The sequence below is a fragment of the Triticum aestivum genome, chromosome 6D (genome assembly GCF_018294505.1).
Source record: "Triticum aestivum cultivar Chinese Spring chromosome 6D, IWGSC CS RefSeq v2.1, whole genome shotgun sequence".
Classification (NCBI taxonomy): Eukaryota; Viridiplantae; Streptophyta; class Magnoliopsida; order Poales; family Poaceae; genus Triticum; species Triticum aestivum.
This window is the reverse complement of record NC_057811.1, coordinates 400,998,868-401,008,892: the sequence shown is the minus strand read 5'-3', so window position 1 is coordinate 401,008,892 and position 10,025 is coordinate 400,998,868.

The following is a 10,025-nucleotide window of genomic DNA, read 5'->3' as shown; positions in this document are numbered from 1 at the left end:
TCACAACTTCTCCATTAATGGGTTAATTAAAGCACCTGGATGGAGGGTGTTTGCTTGTGATCCCATGGCAGCATTTGCTTTGTTTGTGTTTTCAACTCGTATTCTGCCCTAATTTAAATTGCCACACAGGGTAACGGATAATACAACCACAAATAAAATGGCAACGGATAATACGAAGACAAATTTACAATGGCGCAGATAATAATTGTCTTACATATTCCGGATAATTTAAAATGCCACATGCGGCAAAGCCCCGAAGACACGGGGGCAAGAGAAGAAGGAAATTGCAGACAACGATCTGGGTCGCTATTGTCTCTACTCGTCGATGGATCGCCGGGCGGCGAAATCCTCCAGCTCCTTCTTCAATTCCTCACGACTTTGCTTGAAAGCAGCCACAGATTCCTCCACCTCCTGCTCGCACTCGATCCGGGGCTTCCTCATGCCACCCATCAGTTCCTCGATGACCGCTTTCAGCCTAATCTCCGAGGCACTGCTCTGCTCATGCAGCATCTTCCAGCCGGCGGCCTCCTCCTCCTTCTCGGCGACCAAGTTGAGGAGCTTCGCATTGTCACCCATGAGTTGCTCGATGAGGCCGGTCACCTTGTCAACTGAGGCATCCGCTGATCTTGAGCAGCTTCGTCAAGCCGTTGACCAGCTCCTATTGCGTAGTGACGCCAGTGAGAATGTCGTCGTCGCCGGCGAAGGACTTCAGGAACGCCGGCTCGTCGCGATGGCCAACGCCGCGAATGCGCTTGTGAGAGCCCTCGCGTGCCCGTGAGAGCTCGTTCGAGGGCTCTGCGGCGCGCCGGGACATCTCTGCTATGACTGCGGCTTCGCGTCGGGACCTCTCTAGTGCTTCCGCGGCCTTGGTCTTTGCTGCCCGGTTATATGTCCACCCTAAACTCCTCCTACCGGTCATGGCGGAACGACTTGACAGAAAAACCAGTTTTGTGGGTGATGAGGAGAGAAACTGTGAAGTAATTTTTGAGTGGGTGGTTTTTATAGCCCGATGCTAAGTGTGAACACATATTAGTTTGATAGTTCTGAATAGATTTGCAATTACTTACTGCGTTGTAATCAGCAATGTGACGAGAAACAAGGTCAAAATTTGTTGATGATAGAAGGTTGACCACGTGGTTGCTCGCCGTTGAGGCGGCCGCGGGGCGCTCCGCTCTAGCGTCCTTGTGCGCGCTCTGCTCGCCGTTGAGGCAAAGTTACAATGGCAACGGTTAATAATTCTTAATAATTGTCTTACATATTCTGGATAATTTAAAATGCCAAATGCGGCAAGGCCCAGAACACTCACGACCTACATATGCATACAATTATAATAAAATATAAGCTAAAAGGCTGAGCTGGCGGCCTTCCGACGATGGTCTTCTCGGACTCCATGATCAGCATAGCACCCTTGCGGCCGTTCACTCCAAGTGTCCCAACCCACCTCTGCCTACGGAGCTACTGGCGCTGGGAGGCTCTTGGGGCTGCATGGCCTCTTCCAGAAGAGCTTGACAACGTGCAATCGCGTGCATGACAACTCCGCGGAACCGCTCCATTTCCATGTCTCTGGCCTGGTAACAAATTCCGTCGATCACCTGCATCCTCAAGATATCACGTTGGCGATGTTCTACTTCGTCGGGGACATCAACTCTGCCAAGGATGCGCTCGAGCCTGGCCACCACATCACCGGGGTCGAGGTTGACACGGCCGCCATGGGCAATGATGAAGCCATAGGCTGCCTTTGTCTTGAATGAATTGCAGAGGTCCTCTGCCCATTCCTTGCGGGGCATCAGGCTCTTGATGAGCACTGGTGACGGCGGCTCTTCGGGTGGGTCGTCGATCATGCCGCCCAGTGAAGGAAATATGCCCTAGAGGCAATAATAAAGTTGTTATTTATATTTCCTTATATCATGATAAATGTTTATTATTCATGCTAGAATTATATTAACCGGAAACTTAGTACATGTGTGAATACATAGACAAACAGAGTATCACTAGTATGCCTCTACTGGACTAGCTCTTTGAATCAAAGATGGTTAAGTTTCCTAGCCATAGACATGAGTTGTCATTTGATTAATGGGATCACATCATTAAAGAATGATGTAATTGACTTGACCCATTCCGTTAACTTAGCACTTGATCGTTTAGTATATTGCTATTGCTTTCTTCATGACTTATAAATGTTCCTATGACTATGAGCTTATGCAACTCCCGAATATCAGAGGAACACTTAGTGTGCTACCAAACGTCACAACGTAACTGGGTGATTATAAAGGTGCTCTACAGGTGTCTCCGATGGTACTTGTTGAGTTGGCATAGATCGAGATTAGGATTTGTCACTCCGATTGTCGGAGAGGTATCTCTGGGCCCTCTCGGTAATGCACATCACTATAAGCCTTGCAAGCAATGTTACTAATGAGTTAGGTGCGGGATGATGCATTACGGAACGAGTAAAGAGACTTGCCGGTAACGAGATTGAACTAGGTATTGAGATACCGACGATCGAATCTCGGGCAAGTAACACACCGATGACAAAGGGAACAACGTATGTTGTTATGCGATTTGACCAATAAAGATCTTCGTAGAATATGTGGGAGCCAATATGAACATACAGGTTCCGCTATTGGTTATTGACAAGAGATGAGTCTTGGTCATGTCTACATAGTTCTCGAACCCGTAGGGTCCACACGCTTAACGTTCGGTGACGATCGGTATTATGACTTTATGTGTTTTGATGAACCGAAGGTTGTTCGGAGTCCCAGATGTGATCACGGGCATGACGAGGAGTCTCGAAATGGTCGAGACATAATGATCGATATATTGGAAGCCTATGTTTGGACATCGGAATGGTTCCGAGTGAGTTTGGACATATACCGGAGTACCGGGGGGTTACCGGAACCCCCCGGGGAGTATATGGGCCCTAATGGGCCTTAGTGGAGAGAGAGAGAGGGGCAGCCAGGGCAGGCTGCGTGCCCCCTCCCCCTCTGGTCCGAATTGGACTAGGAAGGGGGGCCTTTCCTTCCTCCCTCTCTCCCCCTTCCTTCTCTCCTAGTCCAACTAGGGAAGGGGGAATCCTACTCCCGGTGGGAGTAGGACTCCTCCAGGGCGCGCCATAGAGGGCCGGCCCTCCCCCTCCTCCACTCCTTTATATACGGGGGAGGGGGCACCCCATAGAGGCATAGACACACAAGTTGATCATTGATCTCTTAGCCGTGTGCGGTGCCCCCCTCCACCATAATTCACCTCGGCCATATCGTTGCAGTGCTTAGGCGAAGCCCTGCGCCGGTAGCTTCATCATCACCGTCATCACGCCGTCGTGCTGACGAAGCTCTCCCTTGACACTCAGCTGGATCAAGAGTTCATGGGACGTCACCGAGCTGAACATGTGCAGATCGCGGAGGTGCCGTACTTTCGGTACTAGGATCGGTCGGATCGTGAAGATGTATGACTACATCAACCGCGTTGTCATAACGCTTCCGCTTTCGGTCTATGAGGGTACGTGGACAACACTCTCCCCTCTCGTTGCTATGCATCACCATGATCTTGCGTGTGCGTAGGAATTTTTTTGAAATTACTGTGTTCCCCAACACCCAGCAGCTCTGGATCTTTTGCACGATGGATAGCAAACTGCTCATCACACCTCCTCTGTAATATGTCGATTGTGCTCCCAAGGACTGTGACGCCGATATCGCTGCCGATGGGCCATGGTGCCTGCACCGGCCGATGAAGCTCTTGCTCCCCGACCTGCTCCGGCTCGTTCTCCTCGCCGAAGATGTAACACAGGTAGGCGTGGACGTCGAAGCTTTGGTCGTTGCCTGGCATGCTTGGAATAACTAATGGTAGATGGGTGAGGACTAGATCTTCGCAGAGTGTCGCGGCGGTGCGTTGCCGCCTGGGTTATATGCAGCAAGCCGTTAGATGGTGGTGGGAAACCGGTGAGGGAATAGGCATGGATTTTACAATTCAGCCATGTGGAGCGCGGGAAGCATTCGCTGGAGCGCGGGAAGACTAAGTGGAGCACACACACAACCCGAACACCGTATCCGGTGCCACGTGTTATTTATCACACAAGTGTTAACATAAGGAAATGTATGTGTAACTTACTAATCATCGCACACGAGTACTCGCAGACGCATCGTGTGCGATACTCCTAGCCACCGCAAGCAACTAGTTTGCATTTTTCAAAGTTTTTTGTACACACAGAATTGCACACGAACTAACTGTATTAACCGTATGTGTTGTAATTTCTCATCGCAAACAGTTCATCCGAGTCGGCTATTTTCCACGTATCACACACATCTTGTTAAGTTGAACTATTTCTGTTGCGTTCTCTAATCGAAAACAGTTCGTCCGAGTGAACCGTATGCCCTATATCACACACACCTTGATCTGGCTAACCGTTTATGTTGCACTCCCTAATAGCAAACGGTTCATCGGAGCGAACTGTATGTCGTATATCGCACACACATTGATATGGTTGTCCGTTTCTGTTGTTCCGCCTCATCGCAAATAGTTCGAACGGGTGAACCGTGTGCCCTGAATCACACACGCAACTAAAATCTGAACCGTGTTTGATAGCTCCGTCATCGCAAACGTTTTGCACCTTCTTTGACGGTTTTTACATCCCCGTTTGTGATTAATGCATCGCACACAGTTTCGTCAAAGGGTCTCTGATCGTAGTGTCGCGTTAGCAGCATCCTGCAGTAGTGAAGGTACAAAACCAAAACATGTAATAGGGGCAAGTAACTTTCAATGTAAACAATTTAAGTACAAGTTACCACAAGGAGGCACATTGGATATAAGGTAGAAACTTGATAACCCAATTGACTTGGCTTGAGACAATATGAATGATGAAGATCCCTTAATTCTTCATGATGTAGCCAAGTCTCCAATGCCCTCCAACAATACATATTGATCAAGTTTGAGCTAGTTGGTCCCCAACCAAGTTGGGTCCTAAGAGGTTAGTCACAATAGGCTTGGCAACCCAAATGGTTCTTTGCTTGAAACCACTTTGAGTACCAAGAAATTTAACAAACACATTGCCAACCTTATCCTTCCCAAGAGAATAGATATCATCAATAATAATTGGGTTGGATAAGTTACCACTAGTGCATGAGGAAGCAAGGTGACCTTTCTCACGACATAGGTAGCAACGTCTACTCTTCACTTTCTTCTCACTTGATTTCTCAACTTGAGAAGCATTAACTTGAGTCTTCTTGGGAAGTGGCCTTTCTTCAACTTGAGGTTGAGCATGAGAATGAACTTTTGGCCGCTTCCCTTGTTGCTTGTCACTAATGGCCTTCTTCTTCAATGGGCGAGATCTAACATGATGCCCTTCAATTTTGCACTTGAAGCAAATAATCTTGGCCGAATTCTTGACTTGTTTTTGGCCCTTCTTCTTGTTCATCTTGGACTTGTTCTTATTATTGGAGTTGAATCCAAGTCCACCTTTGTCATTGGGGTTTTTTTTCACACTCAAGATATTGTTGAGTATGGATTTCCCTTCATGACACTTATCCAAGTCTTTCTTCAAATAAGTGACTTGGGCCTTGAGCTCTTTGATTTCCTCTACATAGTTAGTTTCAACACAAGTAGTAGAGGAAGTATAAGCTTCATCGTTAGAGCAACAAGACAAGGAAATCAATTCATCACAAGATGTACCAACATTGTGAGTAGATGAATTAGAAGGACTAGCACATGGCAATATAGCATTTTGACTTGAAGTAGTGCTAGTATCCACATGAGGCTCACTAGATGTTACCTTAGCAATCATTTCCTCATGAGCTATCTTTAGCACATTATGGGATACTAGAAGATCATCATGAGAGCTTGAGAGCTTTTCATGACTTTCTTCCAATTTCCCGTAATTCCTAGATAGCAACTCAAGTTGAGCCTGTAGCTCAACATTCTCCTTCAAAATGAATGCTTCACAAGTAATAGAGTTAGTAGCACAAGCATCATCATTAACAACAAGAGGAGAGGACAACTTGACAAGCTCTTTTAAATAAGAAGCTTCAAGTTGAGCATGAGACTCAGTGAGTTTGATGAGCTCACCCTTGATGACCCTTGAGCCATTTTCAAGGTGCTCAAAATCCTCAAAGAGTTTAGCATGAGCAACTTCAAGCTTAGAATTTTTAGTTTTGAAATCATTGGCCACCTCAAGTGCTCTATCATGAGATTCCTTTATTCTAGATAATTCTAGAGCAAAGGTCTCCTCAAGAGATTCCTTAGTGGTTTGTTCAAGTTCACGAGCTTGAGAGAGGTCCGCGATCTCATTAGCGTAATCACGCTCCTGACCTTCCATTTTATCAATGGTGACCTCATTCTCCTCGAGATGAGATTCCAAGTCCTCAATGTATTTCTTGCCCTCAATGGCAATAGACATGATTTCCATGAAGTTGGAATGAGCAATTTTATTCTTATGAAGAGCTTTAAAAATCATTTCTCCCTTAATTTTTAAGGAAACAACATTATCATTCTCTTCATCATTATCCCCATCATCATTCTTATCATCATCAATATCATCACAAGATATATTGGGATTCAAAGTGGGAGATACCTTTGAAGCCTTAGCCATAAGGCAAAATGCAATAGATGATGATGTAGGATCCCTTGAAGCACCATTCAAGACTATATCTTGTTCCATGGGGTGTTGTGTTTCCTCTACATTGTTAGCACAACAATTCGAGGAAATATATGCATTTTTATTATGGCAACAAGACATAGCAAGCATATCATCATGAGATTTAGTCAAGCAATTTCTACATGATATGCAAGGACTATCAACACAAGCATGTGAGACATTTGGAGTGCTCGAAGTGCTAAAGTCCAAAGATGGAGCATTGCAACAAGATAGTGATGAAGAGTCATCAACTATAAGCACACTATCATCATTGCAATGACCAACACTACTCACCATAGCATTAACTTGTGGCAATCCACATGTAGGTTAAGTAGAAGAAGTTGAGAAGGCAACATGGCCGGAGGTGGAGGGAGAACAATCATTCCAACAAATCTTGGACACACCATATTATCTTGAACCTTTGTCCACAACTCATGAGCATCCCGGAACGGCATGAGTTGAAATATAACTACATTGCTTAAAGCATCGAAAAGCACATTAGAAGCTTGAGCATTGAGATAAGAGTTTTTCTCACCCTCTAAACATAATCTCTGGGGATCCTTTGGAGGAGAAAAACCCATATCTACAATTCGATCTAAATTTGGGTCCATGACCCTAAAGAGATCAAACATGCAAATTACCCAAACATCAAAATTTGTGCCATCGAAACTAAGAGTCTCAGAGAAACCTAATCCCCTAGTCGACATATTTACTCTCTAGGCGGTTAAGCCTAACAAAGAGAGACGAGGCTCTGATACCAATTGAAAGATCGTGGATGTGGCCTAGAGGGGCGGTGGATAGGCGCTTTTAAAATAATTACGATTAAGGCATGAACAAATGCGGAATAAACCTAGCGGTTAATTTTTCAAGCTAAAACCTAAAACGACTAGGCTCACCTATGTGCACCAACAACTTATGCTGAGCAAGATAAACAACTATGTGATAGCAAGATATATGACAAGAAACAATATGGCTATCACAAAGTAAAGTGCATAAGTAAAGAGCTCGGGTAAGAGATAACCCAGGCACGCGGAGACGACGATGTATCCCGAAGTTCACACCCCTGCGGATGCTAATCTCCGTTTGGAGCGGTGTGGAGGCACAATGCTCCCCAAGAAGCCACTAGGGCCACCGTAATCTCCTCACGCCCTCGCACAATGCAAGATGTCATGATTCCACTAAGGGACCCTTGAGGGCAGTCACCGAACCCGTACAAATGGCAACCCTTGGGGGCGGTCACCGAACCCGTACACTTTGGCAACCCTTGGGGGAGGTCACCGGTACCCGTCAAATTGCTCAGGGCAATCTCCACAACCTAATTGGAGACCCCGACGCTAGCCCGGAGCTTTACACCACAATGATTGATCTCCGAACACCACCAATCGTCTAGGGCGCCCAAGCACCCAAGAGGAACAAGCTCAAGGGTACCAAGCACCCAAGAGTAATAAGCTTCTCAACTTGTAACTTCCACGTATCACCGTGGAGAACTCAAACCGATGCACCAAATGCAATGGCAAGGGCACACGGAGTGCCCAAGTCCTTTTCTCTCAAATCCCACCAAAGCAACTAATGCTAGGGAGGAAGATGAGAGGAAGAACAAGAAGGAGAACACCAAGAACTCCAGGATCTAGATCCAAGGGGTTCCCCTCACATAGAGGAGAAAGTGATTGGTGGAAATGTGGATCTAGATCTCCTCTCTCTTTTCCTAAAAAAATAGCAAGAATCCATGGAGGGATTGAGAGTTAGCAGGCTCGAAGAAGGTCAACAATGGGGGAAGAACATGAGCTCAAAAGATAGATTGCAATGGGGAAGAAGACCCCCTTTTATAGGTCCCCATGAATCTGCCCGTTATGTGCAGAAAACTATAGGACTCGTACAACCGGTGCACAAACCTGTATAACTGGTCAAAGCAGAGGAAAAACCAACCTGTAGGAAAAAGCCCTAAGCGGTACAATAGCCCGGGAACCGGTAGTACCGGTTAAACTGAACTAACCGGTCAACAACCGCCCAAGAACCGCTCCAAAACAGAAACCAGTCCGGTGGTAGAGCGGTACATGGCCGGTACAGCCTTCAGACCAATTCTGGAGCAGTACAACCGCTCAAACACCGGTTGTACCGGTCAACCAGTACAACCTCTCTATGGGGCGGTACAACCTTTCTATGTAAAACAAGTAAGATCAAAACAACCACAACTTTCGCATACGAGCTCCAAATTCGACGAAATCAAGTTTCTTGGAAAGCTAAGGACAAGAGAAAATACAATCTTGATAGAAATATCAAGAAATAGCAATTGAGAAAATACCCAAAATAAAATGGTGAGAACCCTTTCTCAATTAAGACCGGTAAAAACTCCAACACCGAAAACACAAAAGAAGATGCATAAGAAATCGGTTTTCGATGAACTTGAGCTTGTCATGAAGATGACCATAAGATCCAAAACTCACAAGGAGAAGAACCAAACAAGAACCAAGAGAGATGATGCAAGGATGCAATGGTTTGAGCTCTCGACGAACGATACGATCAAGCTACTCACTAGAGAGCCCCCCTTGATAGTACGACAATCAATCCTACAACCCGCTCTCCCAACTACCACTATGATACCGGTAAAATAGAAACCTATCAAGGGCAAACCTTTGCCTTGCACATAGTCCACTTGAGCTAGATGATGATGATCTTGACTTCCTCAAGTTTGAACACCTTTCTTGATTGTGTTGGCTCGATGAAGACTAGTTGATTGCTCCCCCATACTCCACTATGGGTGAGACACTCTTCGGCACATCTTCACAATTCCATTGACACCATAATGGACGGCAAGTTTCAAGCTTGATTTCTCCCCATACTCCATTATGGGTGAGCCACTCTTCTTGTTGCTCCACTTGAACTTGCACACTGCAAACTTGATGACAATCACCACTTGATGTCATCCTCCATGGGTTGTATGAGATCTTCCTCTTGACGCAAGACCATGGAAATATACCTAACCCCACACAGAACTTTCACGTAGACCATGGGTTAGTACACAAAGCGTAATCGACAATGCTTACCATACCATGGGATCACTTGGTCCCTCTCGGTACAACTTGTGCGCTTTGTGTGTTAATCAACTTGAATCACTCTCTGTACTTAGTCTTGATCAACCTTGAATCTTTCCAACTCTCTTCATTAGGATGATGTCTTGAAGGTAAACTTGAATGTTCACACAATCTTGTTCTTCAAGACATGCTTGCAATAAGCTCAACTCTCACATGACCAATCTTTGGATAATTCCTTGAAAAGCACTTTGGCCATCTCATAAACTCCTTGAAACCAACGCATGGACTTCAAGACAATCCCATGGACAGATCCTTCAAATATAACTCAATGCAACCATTAGTCCATAGAGAATGTCATCAATTACCAAAACCAC